This window comes from Trematomus bernacchii, unplaced genomic scaffold (genome assembly GCF_902827165.1).
Source record: "Trematomus bernacchii unplaced genomic scaffold, fTreBer1.1, whole genome shotgun sequence".
Classification (NCBI taxonomy): Eukaryota; Metazoa; Chordata; class Actinopteri; order Perciformes; family Nototheniidae; genus Trematomus; species Trematomus bernacchii.
The window spans coordinates 2,817,406-2,830,878 of NW_022987524.1; positions in this window are offsets into that span (position 1 = coordinate 2,817,406).

Genomic DNA, 13,473 nt, shown 5'->3' on the forward strand with positions numbered 1-13,473 from the left:
TGTATGCAATTGTGCTAAATGCAACACTGGAATCAAGCAAATTATGAATATGTTTGCATGACATTAGTTATTTATATTTTGCTATCACTTAATTATACGTTTAATACATTTAAGTCAAGCTAAGGTACATGTGATGATAGCTAGTTAGTGCTCTTACCTGTGAGGCCTCCTCCAAACAGCATTATAACCAGACTGTACCATTAAAACTATAAGTACCAGTTCTAGATCCTTGACTTTAGACAAACAATTCAAAAGACAAAATGTATTTAAAGACCAATCTTTATTTGAATGTGCCTCTTAACCTGAGATATTAGTTATACAGTAATAGTATTGACAATCTAAAAAAACTGAGCAACTCAACAGTCAACTTTATATTTCTTATTGTCTAAAGCATTTATTTTTTTCATTTTTCCCCTCTCATATTCAGTGTGGAGTGTGGACGGATTGAGACAGCGTGGTGTCCAGAGAGCTGCAGAGACTTCAGGTAGAAACCTCCGTGTGATGGACGTCCAGTCTGTTGGTTTGGACGGAGAGGACTGAGGGTCTTTCCTCAGCGAGGAGGACCAGGCCTGATGGAGGAGCCCATGCTGGGCATAGCTGATACCAACTGCACAGGCCTTGTCTGTCACTTTATTTGACTCATGTGTTTACTTATATATTTAATAGGTTTACACCTTCTGTCCATATGTGCTTTTTATTTAAAACATGTTTGATTAACTTTTGGTTCACATTTCAATAAATTGAATTTGTATTTGCACTCCTTTTGTCCATTATTCTTACTGAAAATGTTAGATTACACATTCACATCTGACTGAAGATTGGCCCCATTTATTTGTGACGTTTTAAACTCTGCGGTACAAGGTACATGTTGTGAAGCTCATGAAGTGAAGCAAATAGAAATAATCAGCTGATGGAGTGTAGATGTGGAAATAGGTGCATTCGATCAGCTGACTTTGTTTTCACAATAAAAGTAGTTTCTTAGTGAATGTCCTGTACTGGTCTTAACATCTCATAACATCAGCTTTTAATTTTCCTCTTGGATGTTCTTCTTGACCCTCAGAGAAGGAGAAAATGTTGAGTCGTGTCTTTCAGGCATGTCCTTTCCTAACAAAAATTACAGGAAACATAACACATCTTATTATTGTGTTATTTATGAAAGAGGTGTGTTTGTGTGTTTAGGGCCTGTAGATATAATTATTTTATATGTTTTGTATGTTTTTTTTAAATTTCAACAGTGAGCTACAAAGACAATCAGATTATGAATGAACAGTATGAAATGCATCAACATTGAAATATATTTTATTATCAAAATAATATTGAACTGTTATCAAAATGTAGTGCAACTGTAGAAGCTTGCTCTGTTGTCTCACTGAAAGAATAACTTTGACCACGTTTTTACAGACAATATTGAGAGATAAATAGCAGTTCTCACTATGTGTTAAATATCTTTGCTTTCAATACATTAAATTAGAAAGCTGACAAAGTCATATTGCTTGTTAACATCTAAATGTAACCTTTTGCATGGAAAAAACCCTCAACTTAACTGATGTGTAGGTGATCTAGTATTTAGTATTGTTTAATGGAATGTATATCAGTGTATTAAAGTACCTGTGTATTTGTGTATTTGTACCTGTGCTGAAGTTCACTGCTGTGAGGAGTCCAGTTCTGTCTCTCACTCTCTGGTACAGCCTGTCTGCATCACCTGGGCACTTTAAACAAACAGATATATATGTAAAGTACCATGTGTACAAACAATATAACTGATTATCTTCTGTTGAACATGTTGGATTGTGTATTGTCCGAGTCAGGGTCCTTTTTATTTTACTGTAACTTTGGAAGTTGTGTTACCAATGCTTACTATTTATTTGATACCAATTTGGTAATGCAATTAATAAAAACAACAAGGTTTGGGTTCGTTCTTCAGATGACTGTGACGTTAATGTGTAAGCTCAATAATGAACTCCAGCTCAAACAACCATATTGTAATATCTAAGTAATCATCTTGAAATATGACATTAATAATTGTAATATACACACATCTTATTGTGAGGTTGATTTCACATACACTACTTCGACTTAGCTTGTCTACATACTCGAGCATAGCCAATTTAAATTAACCTTAGCGATGCATAAAGTTCCCTACATAATAACATATCTCTCTAAGTTACAAGGATGACCTTATTTTATCAACCTCAAACAGAAGCCGTTTGTTCTACAGTATTATCCCACTTAACGCTTAACACTTGTCTATTTCGTTTTAACCTTTATATATACGGTCTATGGTTTTAACTTGGAGGCTACGATTAGCATCGTTAGCACCGATGTAGCTACCACACGCTTACACGCTAACACATTCATTATGTAGCTGATTAAAATCATAAACACATAAATAAAGTACTCGAATTTCACTTACCGCAAAACGGCATTCATGCACCGTCTGTTTTAACCGCAGAGCGAGTCACAATAGTCCGATATATAAGCATGAAGAACAAACAAACACAGCCGGGGTCAAGTTGTGTTCCCTGGATGAACTGAGCAGGCAGAGTCCCTGTAGCTTCACGGAGCAGGGAGCAGGCAGCTAGCAGAGAGACAAGAAGCTAACAGCAGCAGTGACTTGACAGAGCTGTCACTCAATGTGACCATGCCCTAATTTATGCAAAAACTTTAAGACCTAATATAAATAAAAGGGTCGCGTTAGAAAACAATTCACTCACAGATTCATAATCATGAAGGTGGAATCTAACTATATCAATAATAATATTTATTGGATCCATTGGTAGAAACATGTTTTTTTAGGCTGTAAAATTGGGCATTTTAACATGGGGGTCTATGGAAATTGCTCCTTTCTGCAGTCAGCGCCTATCGGCCAATATATGAACTGCAGTTTGTGGCACTTCCGTATTGGCGTCCCGGCTCTTCCCCAGAGTTTGCCGCTTGCTCATACCCCTCTATTTCAGCCCTGTTACTAAAGTGCTGATTCTGGGTCTGGCCCTTTAAATGTAACCGAGCTGCTGCTGGCCACGCCTCTTTGGAGCTGCTGCTGGCCACGCCCCTTTGGAGCATCCGCATGCAAGCAGTGAGCTCTGTGAAGAGAAGGCTGCCGTGATTAAACGCCATAGTATGTTCCAAACCACATCAAGCATTATTTCTGAAACAGTATGGAGCTCAAACGCTTTCTCTCTCGCGGGTTTACCACAAGGACAGTACCTTTTATATCCTGCTTCTTTACACATATTCTCTCCAGTACAGCGTTTGCTCTGAGTGTTAGCGATGCTAATGTAAACACAGACCATATTACTTCCAAAACACGTCGCACATTGTTTCTGATACAGCACATAACTTGACGTTCTTTATTCAGTGTTTACTGCTAGAACAGTGCCATTATATGTATTATATAATAACAACTTTACTCTAAAGCCGCGTTCACACCGGAGTACTTTTCACCATACTTTTCGCGTTTAGTTCCGTGAGTACCCCTTATGTCGCGTTCACACCAAAAATCGTACTTAATCTCGGGTACTTTTACCCCCATTTTTAGAGCCCGCTGGGAGAGCGTACTTTTCTGTGGGTGAAAAGTGCCCCAAAAGTGCCCCAGTGCTGATTGGCTGGGCGAATTGCAAACCACGCCCGTACAACAGTGAAAATGTTGTGTGGAGACGCCATTGTTTTTCCTCGCTACACAAACCCAACGCACCAACGGAGCGTTGGGTTTGTTTTTGAAAGCAGTTATGGCAAGCATCAAGAAATGATGAGGAGGTGTCGGCGCTTCTGGAGATCGACGCCGAGGACGCGACCCAGGGAATGCTACTGAAGCCAGTTCAGTAGCTTTCACTCGACCTGGGAATCGTGCACAGCCGGCTAAAAATAAAGAAACTCAGGACTACAAACGGCGGATTCAGTGGCCAACGATGACGACCACGACGAAGGTAAAATCAACTACATGCACTGGGGGTTTAATCTGCACAATAATGGTCTCAGATGTACTTTTATTTGCTCAGTAGATCAAGCTAGCCATGCTGGGCTGAATAGGCTAACACCGGCCCCGAGCTAGCTACATCTAGCTAGCTAGATATTCTCGGCCGCTATGAAAACGTTTTGACTTGTGAATAACTGTGCAGTGTTTCTGTAATTTGCTTCACTAACTCATGGCACTAATCGTCTGTTTCAGGCGAGGATGGACAACTCTCGGGATTGGAAACAAGCGAGCTTTGCATTCTAGATCACAGCGCTTTGTCGTCCTCCTTACCAGCAACCAAACGCAAAGGTACACACACTGTAACTTTGTCTTGAAAGAACGTTACGCATCGAACTGATGTTCACAATCATGTTTATTTCATAATATTCATCATATTTTATGTTTAACTTGCCTCAACAACATTAAACAAAGTTCAAGCATACATGAAGCACTCTTCAAAAAGGAACAATCCTCCGTGTTTGAACCTCTTAAATCGCTGCATAGCCGATTTATTTGGACTGGATTATCCCAGAGAGGCCAAACATTCTTTATAACACAGTTTCAGATTTGTGAAACCTTTAATTCTATTTGTGAAAATACAAAAAAGAGAGATGTTAGTGCTTTTTCGCATCCTGGCCACATTAGACCAGGTCCTGATCTAAAACCACGATACCTAGACTCATCAAATCTGGACTGGATTATCCCAGAGAGGCTAAACATTCTTTATAACACAGTTTCAGATTTGTGAAACCTTAATTCTATTTGTGAAAATACAAAAAAGGGAGATTTCAGTGCTTTTTTACATGTAGACCACATTAGACCAGGTCCTGATCTAAAACCACTATACCTAGACTCATCAAATCTGGACTGGATTATCCCAGAGAGGCTAAACATTCTTTATAACACAGTTTCAGATTTGTGAAACCTTAATTCTATTTGTGAAAATACCAAAAAAACATTCCTAGTATGTTGTAAAACTACATGGCGACTAAACAGATCTTGTATCTTGCTTATTTTCCCCTCTTAGGAAAGCGGACACGGGATGCGAATTTCTTTGACACCGTCCAGGCGTTGGAGGACCGGCGTGTCGTGGTGAAAGAGTCGATGCACGGGGATCAGATGGTGCTGTTCACCAAGGCCCAGGAAACGGAGGACAAGATGCTCACCAGTTCATTTTATATTATTGTTATTACTGTTATTATATAGTCTTGATACAACTGACACTTTATTTTATATTGATAATGTTAATTTACATGTACAACTTCTATTTTATTTACATTAAAAATGTGAACTTCTATTTACTGTTAAACAGATCCTGTAGCTTGCTTATTTCTCCTGACACTTTATCTTTAGTGACCTGTGTAGCATCCTATACATCACATGTAAGTGATTATTCTGATACCATCATGTTTCATCGGTTATAAACTGGCAAAGCTTTATTTGTCATTTATCATCAATGTTGCAACCGTGTGGAGGAATGGCAGGGGCACATACACAAATATGATAATTTATATCATTTTAAATATTATTTGACCTAAAACTAAATGTTTTTATGATTATCCTCTGAGGAGGACATGGGGATTTGCAAACTTTTAATTCCCCCCCCATTTTACACAACACAAAATGGAGTCCACTATGGGCCGAAACTAACATGTATGTTTATGGCAGACGGATGCAGTGGGTCTCAGGAAGATAAATAATAACGGTGGGTTTGCTGCTGAGCCTATTTACTGTGCATACAACACACCTGGCACAGTTTATTGTTATTATATTGCCACACTGTACACTATTGTAATGTTGCCTGTCTTGACTGGAAAATAAAAGAGAAACAAAAGCACTGTACAAAAGATTAGCTTTATTGTCAAAATGTTTACAATTTACACGCTGTTCAGATGCCTCATAAAGCTGGGTCGCCGGTAAGGCAGTCCATTCGTCCCTGTACTCATTACTTTCACAAAGGTTATGTAATATGCAACATGCTGCCACCTGGATTGTGATCTTGTAGTCGTTTCTTTTCATCAAGCACCGCCACCTGCCCTTCAGTCTGCCAAAAGCGTTCTCCACCACCACTCGTGCTCGGCTTGTTTTGTTATTGTACGCAAGTTGCTCAGGCTGCATTAACTCAGTTACAAAGCTGTATAACATGAGCACAAACAGCACAACTTCAGTCGACTCCATCATGTCTGAGGTCGGAAGGTAAACAACAGACGCCTAATGTACAGCGAGTGGGTGGGCGTCGCAGTATACCCGGGAAGTTTTTCTTCTTCTTCTCTTGTTTTGCAGCGGATTGCAAACAACTTTAAGGTGCATACCGCCACCTACTGTACTCGCCGTGAAGTGGTTTGTGGCCTGCCAGTAAAGCCAAAGCAGAAGAAGAAGAAGTGACGTCAGCGGCTCATTTGCTTAATCTTCCCTCAGGGAAAAGTACTCCGGTGTGAACGCGATCTGTACTAAGTGCCCTGGGGTTAAAAGCGCCGGGGCTCTTAGTGCCGGAACTAAGTACAGGAAAGTACTTGGTGTGAACGCGGCTTAAGTCCCTCTCGTAGACATCCTGCTGAATACACAGACACACAGCTGAGGGAGGGGATTCAGCTAGCGACTGTATATGGGGACGATAGGTTGGGACGTGGGCGGGACGTTTCCAGGAGTCCAACGTAAAGCCAGCCCACATTTTAGTAATGTCCAGCAAATCTGGATCAGCTCCGTTGTATCCCCATTTTTAGAGATGTGGGTAAGGAGGAAAAGAGAGAGGGTTGTATTTCCTGACACTTTGTGAGTCTCCTTACACACCGGGGACACACATATATATTTTATGTTTATTAAAGACATAAAAAAGTACATTTTGCATAATAGGTGACCTTTAAGCTTCACATAAACCTCACATTCAACATTTTCTGTAAAGCTTTGTTAAAGGGCTCAGAATTTCAGAATCATTTCAAAGAAGTTGTCTCAAATGAACTATGTGATTTATCATGAATTTCAAGATTAATTTATTGTTCACACGGTCAGTGGCGGATATTGATATGGGCGACATGGGCGGTTGCCCAGGGCGGAATTTTGACTGGGGGCGGCACAAGCGCAATGAAAAAATTGTTATCGCCAATTTGCACGAAATTTCTTATAGTGTATTGTTGTTGTGGGTCGAAGGGGGCGCGGCCGCCCTCATGACGTATCCTACACACGGGGTGTTTCTCAATCGCGAGTAAAGCTGCTTCAGAGCCACTATTTCAAGCATACTACGTCATCGAGTGCCGCCGAAGTACTGTTCCAATCTCCAGCATACTTGGAAATCTACCGAGCCCGGCGTACTCCATTTGGAGATTTATCGAGGCTGCACATGAGTAGACTTTGCGGTCTTAAAATCCCCACAATGCTTTGCGCACAGACCAATTTCCCCAAATCTGTGGCGGAAGATGTAAGGCGGGGCCTCTCATATGACGCACACCTGCACACTTGCTAGCGTGTTCCACTCTTCGTTTTCCGAATGCCAGGAAGTATTCTTGACTCGCTTCTGAAGCAAGATGCTCGGCAGACATGTGCTACCAAGCAAGCGTACTCGCGATTGAGAAACACCCACGGTTCCGTCGCGTTGAAGCTTGCTGGTGGTTGTGTCTGGCGCGCGACCAGTGGCGGCGCCAGGGTATGGCTGGGGTAGGCTACAGCCATACCAAGAAATGGCTTAGCCCCACCTTAGCCTCACCATGAAAAGTGATGCAAATTCAATTAAATAATAAGCGAAATGCTAAATGTTGAGAACACGGATTGCGAAAATATACGGGTCGTGTCCACAGCACACAAACTGATCCTGCTGTAACAACAAGTGCACGTTACTGATGCAATATGGTTGAGACCATTCGGGCTTATGCTATAAGAGGGGTGCAAGGAATAGTCTAAGTAGTGGGGGAGTTTTATACACTAAAGGTGTGGAAATTCTCTGGCGTTATAATATCAGCGCGGCCGCGGTCAGATCAAAATGCCTCCGAATGCAATTTGAATAGACCTACAGCCAATCAGAGCAACGCAACTTTGGATCTGCGTCATGCCTTATTGATTGAGATCAATCGAAACCGCCATTCAGTATCCCCATTGGATCTTCAACGTGTACTATCATACGTCACGTTCACAGTGATCCCTTTTTATTTACTACAAGACAAATGTGCCGTTTTATTTCATACAGTTCCATTTTGATTGAGACAGGGAAATAATCTAAACCTCACGCGTGGCGTTTCACTGTCAAGGGGGCGATATAGCGTGTATGTAATTACATTGCAAATACTGACTTGAGCACCACCACTGTATGGGTTGGCCCTACCATAGATTACCCAACAAAAATGCTCTGGCGCCGCCACTGCGCGCGACCAACAACCAATCACATTAATCTCCCGCCCCGGACACACAAAGCACGCGGTTTGATTGGCTAGTGCTTGTACTGGCATATGGTTTGATTGGCTGACGTTTGCTTGAAAAGTTGAACTTTTCTCAACTTTCACGTAACCTACACACGGTTCCGTCACGTTGGCGCTTGCCGGTGGGCGTGTCTGGTGCTTGGGCTTGAAAAGTGAATGGGAAGCGTCTCCGTTGAAGCTCGCAACGGAACCGTGTGTAGGATGCGTAACAGCAGGCAGCTGGGATGGAAGGTCTCACACTCAAAGAAGGGCGGAGGGTGATCTCAGGTCGCCTCACTATGGGGGAGAGAGAGGGGGGCGGCCGGTAAACAGAGTTGGGTGTAACGCGTTACTGTAATAATATTACTTTTGTCGGTAACGGAGTAGTGTAACGCGTTACTTTTATAATTCAGTAATCACACTACAGTTACTAACATTGCCCCGACACGCGTTACTTCGTTACTTTTATAAAATCAGTCATAATCACACTGACAGACAAGAGGGGTTTCCGCCGCAGGTTTATATGTACGTAATCTGCGCGACTTGCGCGTCCACTAGTGATGGGAGTTCCGGCTCTTCTTGGTGAGCCGGATCATTTGGCTCGGCTCACCAAGAAGAGCCGGCTCTTTCGGCTCCCAAACGGCTCTTCAGTTTACCACATATTATACCTTTTATAATTCAATCAAATGTAGCCCTGTTTTGACTAATGATTTATGTGTGGACACATATCACTTAAATTATTCAATACATCCTTTGTACTGAAGTATTCAAAAGTAAAAATTACATGTTTAATATCAATTATTTGCTGTGGCCAATTGTTTTCATTGCATTTACAGACCCTTGTATCTCTCTGATACCACCCAATGAATGCACAGACTTGCTTGTAGAACCACGCTACACAAAGCAGATAGCAACACCTATAAAAACTTAAGCATAGACATTTAAAAAAAGGGGCTACTGTATCGACATTTTAAAATTATATTTAAAGAAAACGCCCTGACAAAACAGCAGGGCTCTATTTCAGTATTAACTATAGAAAAAAAGACAGCAACAGCTGACATCAAATCTTTGCTGAGCCTAAGGATAATCATAAATAAATAACATAGTGAAAATAAATATATTGCAATGCTCAGTACAGCAGCATCCAACCGTCTCTAATCATAAAAAAACATAATACAAATAAATGTATTGCAATGCTCAAAACAGCAGCATCCAACAGTCTCTAATCCTTGGATATTACATGTCACTGCATGCATGCACAGAGCAGCTGAAGCGCGGAGATCATCATATCATTCGGGGGCGCGAGCCGAACTTAAAAGAGCCGGCTCTTTGAGCCGGCTCGTTCGCGACCGACACATCACTGGCGTCCACATCTCCGCGTGCAGTGCTGCATAAACATGGCTGAGTCAGCGATAACTTTCGAGGGGTGGAGGTATGCCCATTATTTTGAGTTCGTCCGAAGAATAGACAGGAATGTGACGGTGAGGTGCAAACTGTGTCCAGGCCAGAAGCTGTTATACACTGCTGCAAACACCACGTCCAACCTCAACAAACACCTGCAAAGAACACATGCTAAGGTGAAGCTAATAGCTAAGGACCGGACCCCCGAACCCAGAGTGAGGATGTTGTGAGTGCGCCGCCGCCGACTCTGAAGCGGCACAAATTAGAATTTGGAGGACCGGTAACCAAAGCAGAGATGGACAGGCTTGTAGCATCCTTCATAGTAGAGGTAATGTTGTCCATTTGCACAGTGGAATCACCATCGCATCGTTCAGAGATATACTGCGCAAAATACAGATAGCAGGAGACAGAGGACAGCCATGGTCAGAGCTATCTGGATCAGTCTTATGCGGCAATGGAAACTGAACTAAAGAGAACATTTGAAACTTTAGCAGTCTGCGTGATCTGCCTGCAGGGAGGGGCGGGCCGGCCCTGCGAGTAAAGTAACGAGTAAAGTAACGAGTAAAGTAACGAGTAAAGTAACGAGTTACTTTATGTAGAGAGTAACGAAGTAGTGTAATATATATTATATATATTACTTTTTTTTTAAAGTAATATGTAATATGTAATATATTACTTTTTTTTAGTAACGACCCCATCTCTGCCGGTAAACTATCTCTATCAAATAATCACTTTCGATGTTTATAAAGTATTACTGCAATTAGTCAAATGTATCTCACGCCTCGAAATGCCACCAAATTCATTCATACAATATAAATAGTTTTGCAGATAAATGTTTTTCCTGGCCTGGGTTGTATGAAACAATAAATAATTATTTAAAAACTGACTACGGCAAATTGGTATAGTCTTGACCTGTAGTTGACAGTGTTGGGGGAGGGGTACGCTATGCATTGATTCTCGGGTCGAACATTAATACATACGGTGATGGAGAAAAAAAGGCACAAGGCATCAGGTGCCCAGTTTAGAAAGAAAAGGAAAGAAGAAGAAGAGAAACGCTCAAAAGATAAAGGTATGTATGCACCTGTAACATCTCTTTTATTTAGTTGGGCTTTATTAAGCATGTCATTAAATTATGCCGGTAACCTTAACTCCATTGCTGCTTGTTAGCTGCCTGTGTTTCGTCATGTGGTGCAGAGAGGACGTATTCTAGTAGGCCTTCCAGGAAGTTAGCATATAATATAGATCTGTGGCAAACATACAGTATGTGGGGCAACTGTGAGTGTGAAGTGGTACGGCCATCTTTCAATTGAAGATGTGGGTTCGATCCCAGCCCATGCAATACAAATATAAATCTTTGGGCAAGATACTTAACACCATTTAAAGAAGACATTAAAATTGTAGACAAAGAGTTCACAAATGACAACAACAATGATGTTTCTATAATGAAATGAAACTGCATTGTGAAACACTGTCAATCAGGTTTCTTGGTAATGTATTTATTTTTCTCAAGGGTAGCATTTGTTTGAGATACAGCAAGTGAGAAGGAGGAATGGAGTGGAATGAAGATGAGGAGAGGAGTAGAGGACAGTCCGGAGGAGAGGAGCTGAGGGTCTGGAGGATGGAGTCACTTGAAGGGCTGCCAGCTGCCAGCGTCCTGTAGAGAGAACCTGCTGACGGCAGGAAGATCCTCGCAGCTGGGTCAAAGTCTTCTCCACATGCTTGGGCTGGAGGAAACAGTGTGGTGTGGAAACAGCTCTTTAGCCCCCACCCAGTATTTGAACACAGAGAGATAATTGGCTGGGGGTGGATGTGGTTGGGTTTTCTTAGCTCTCAGCTAAGTTTTCTGGAGGACATGGGTCAAGACTAAAAATAATTAAACCTATTCAATAACACATATATTTAATAGGTAATTAATAATAATATTAATTAGATATAGGGTATTAATAAGGGAGTTATGGTAGGAAATTGTTCATATCACCTCCACTATGACAATATATCTTACTGATAGTGACACGTGTAACTGGCCCGGTCAGCAGCACTGCTGCCTGCTTTTCTAAAGCTTTCTTTGGATTGAACATCTTGCTAATAATGCTGAAATACTCAGATGTGTGGCCCAACAAGCTATGCATATAATGGCAAAACTATTCAAATGTTTTATATAATTAAATAAAAGGGGAATCAGCAACCATTAAGTATCACTTTCCTTTATTTATTATTCTTTCAAACCAAAGTAATACATTGTTGTTCAGGTTTATAAAGTGTGCATGAAACTACATGATGGGAACGCACAGGGTTGTGCTTTTATTCCATCTAAAGCAGATGCGGGTACATCATAAGTGCAGTCTCTTTCCCGACTGCTGATCAATTCTCTTCTCCCCTTAACCCCATGACGATTCTCACTGAGGTTAAGGAAAACACATAGGACCTGTTTGTTTTTTTGTTACAATTTATCTGTAATCTTGCCTGCCTGATCAGTGGCAGCAACATGTTATCAAAGCTAACAGCACCATCTGCTGGTTATCATAGCACAGTACCAGGGCTAAAAGCAGAGTTGAATGCGGGGCACAGAGGAAAGAGGCTCATGTCTTTAGAGTGTTGTATTATGGTCAGTGTTGGGACTAACGCGTTACACTAACGCGTTACTGTAACGCAACTACCTTTTGCGGTAACTAATAACGTTACTAGTTACCTATTCCCATTCAGTAACGCCGTTATAGTTACTGTGATTTAAATGGGTGCGTTACTGCGTTACATTATGCGATCCAACTGAACCGAATCTTCGTGCGGATGTAACAGGCGAATACAGTGATATCCTCTCACAGTACCATGGAAAAGTGAAAGTGACCAGAGAGGAGTGATGATTGGTTAACGCGGGGTAACTTTCCGGGTAAGCCAATCAGAGACAGAGTTGGGCGGGTCTTGCTTTACGGGGAAAATACACAGACACACAAACACTTGCTAACACACACACATACACGGAAACGCCCGCCACCACCAGCACACACACACACACAATGGCAGATGCAAGTATCAGCGAGAGCAGCAGCGCATTTACAACTTGGAGATATAACCACTATTTTCAATTTGTGGGGATAAAGGACGCAAAAAACATTACGGTCAAATGTAAACTGTGTGCAGGACAGAAAGCATTGTCCACATCGAATAACAGCAATGCCAATCTCCTGAAGCACCTAACTAATGTACATGGGGCTATAAAACTAGTCTGTGCCACAGAACAACACAAAAACTTGTATTTTTATTGTTATTATTTTTAAAGTAAAGTAAAGTAACTTGTTACTAGTTACTTTTATAATTTAGTAACTAATAAAGTAACTAGTTACTTTTTTGAGAGCAGTAACTATAACTATTACAAGTTACTTTTTTAAAGTAACTTGCCCAACACTGATTATGGTATGGCTGGTATGGCCTTGAAGTAGCCTGGATTTCGACCGTCAGCTTGCAGTGTTCTGCTAGAGCTGGTCTTATATCAGACCATTTATTTGTCAGAAGTATGCTCCACCAAATAAGAAGTGTGTAAGTCTGGTCAATACTCCCATCCTGCACTCTTTTACAGTTGACTACAGTGGAAGCTGATTTGGTATCATTTTGACATTGCTGGCAGGTCAAGTATGTTTTACATGACATTACAATGTTGCTTTTTTTTTTAACTTCATTTTAGATAATTTCTGAATTTTAGTAGCTGAAAATGGTTGGCTGGCAGAAAAGCCGAGC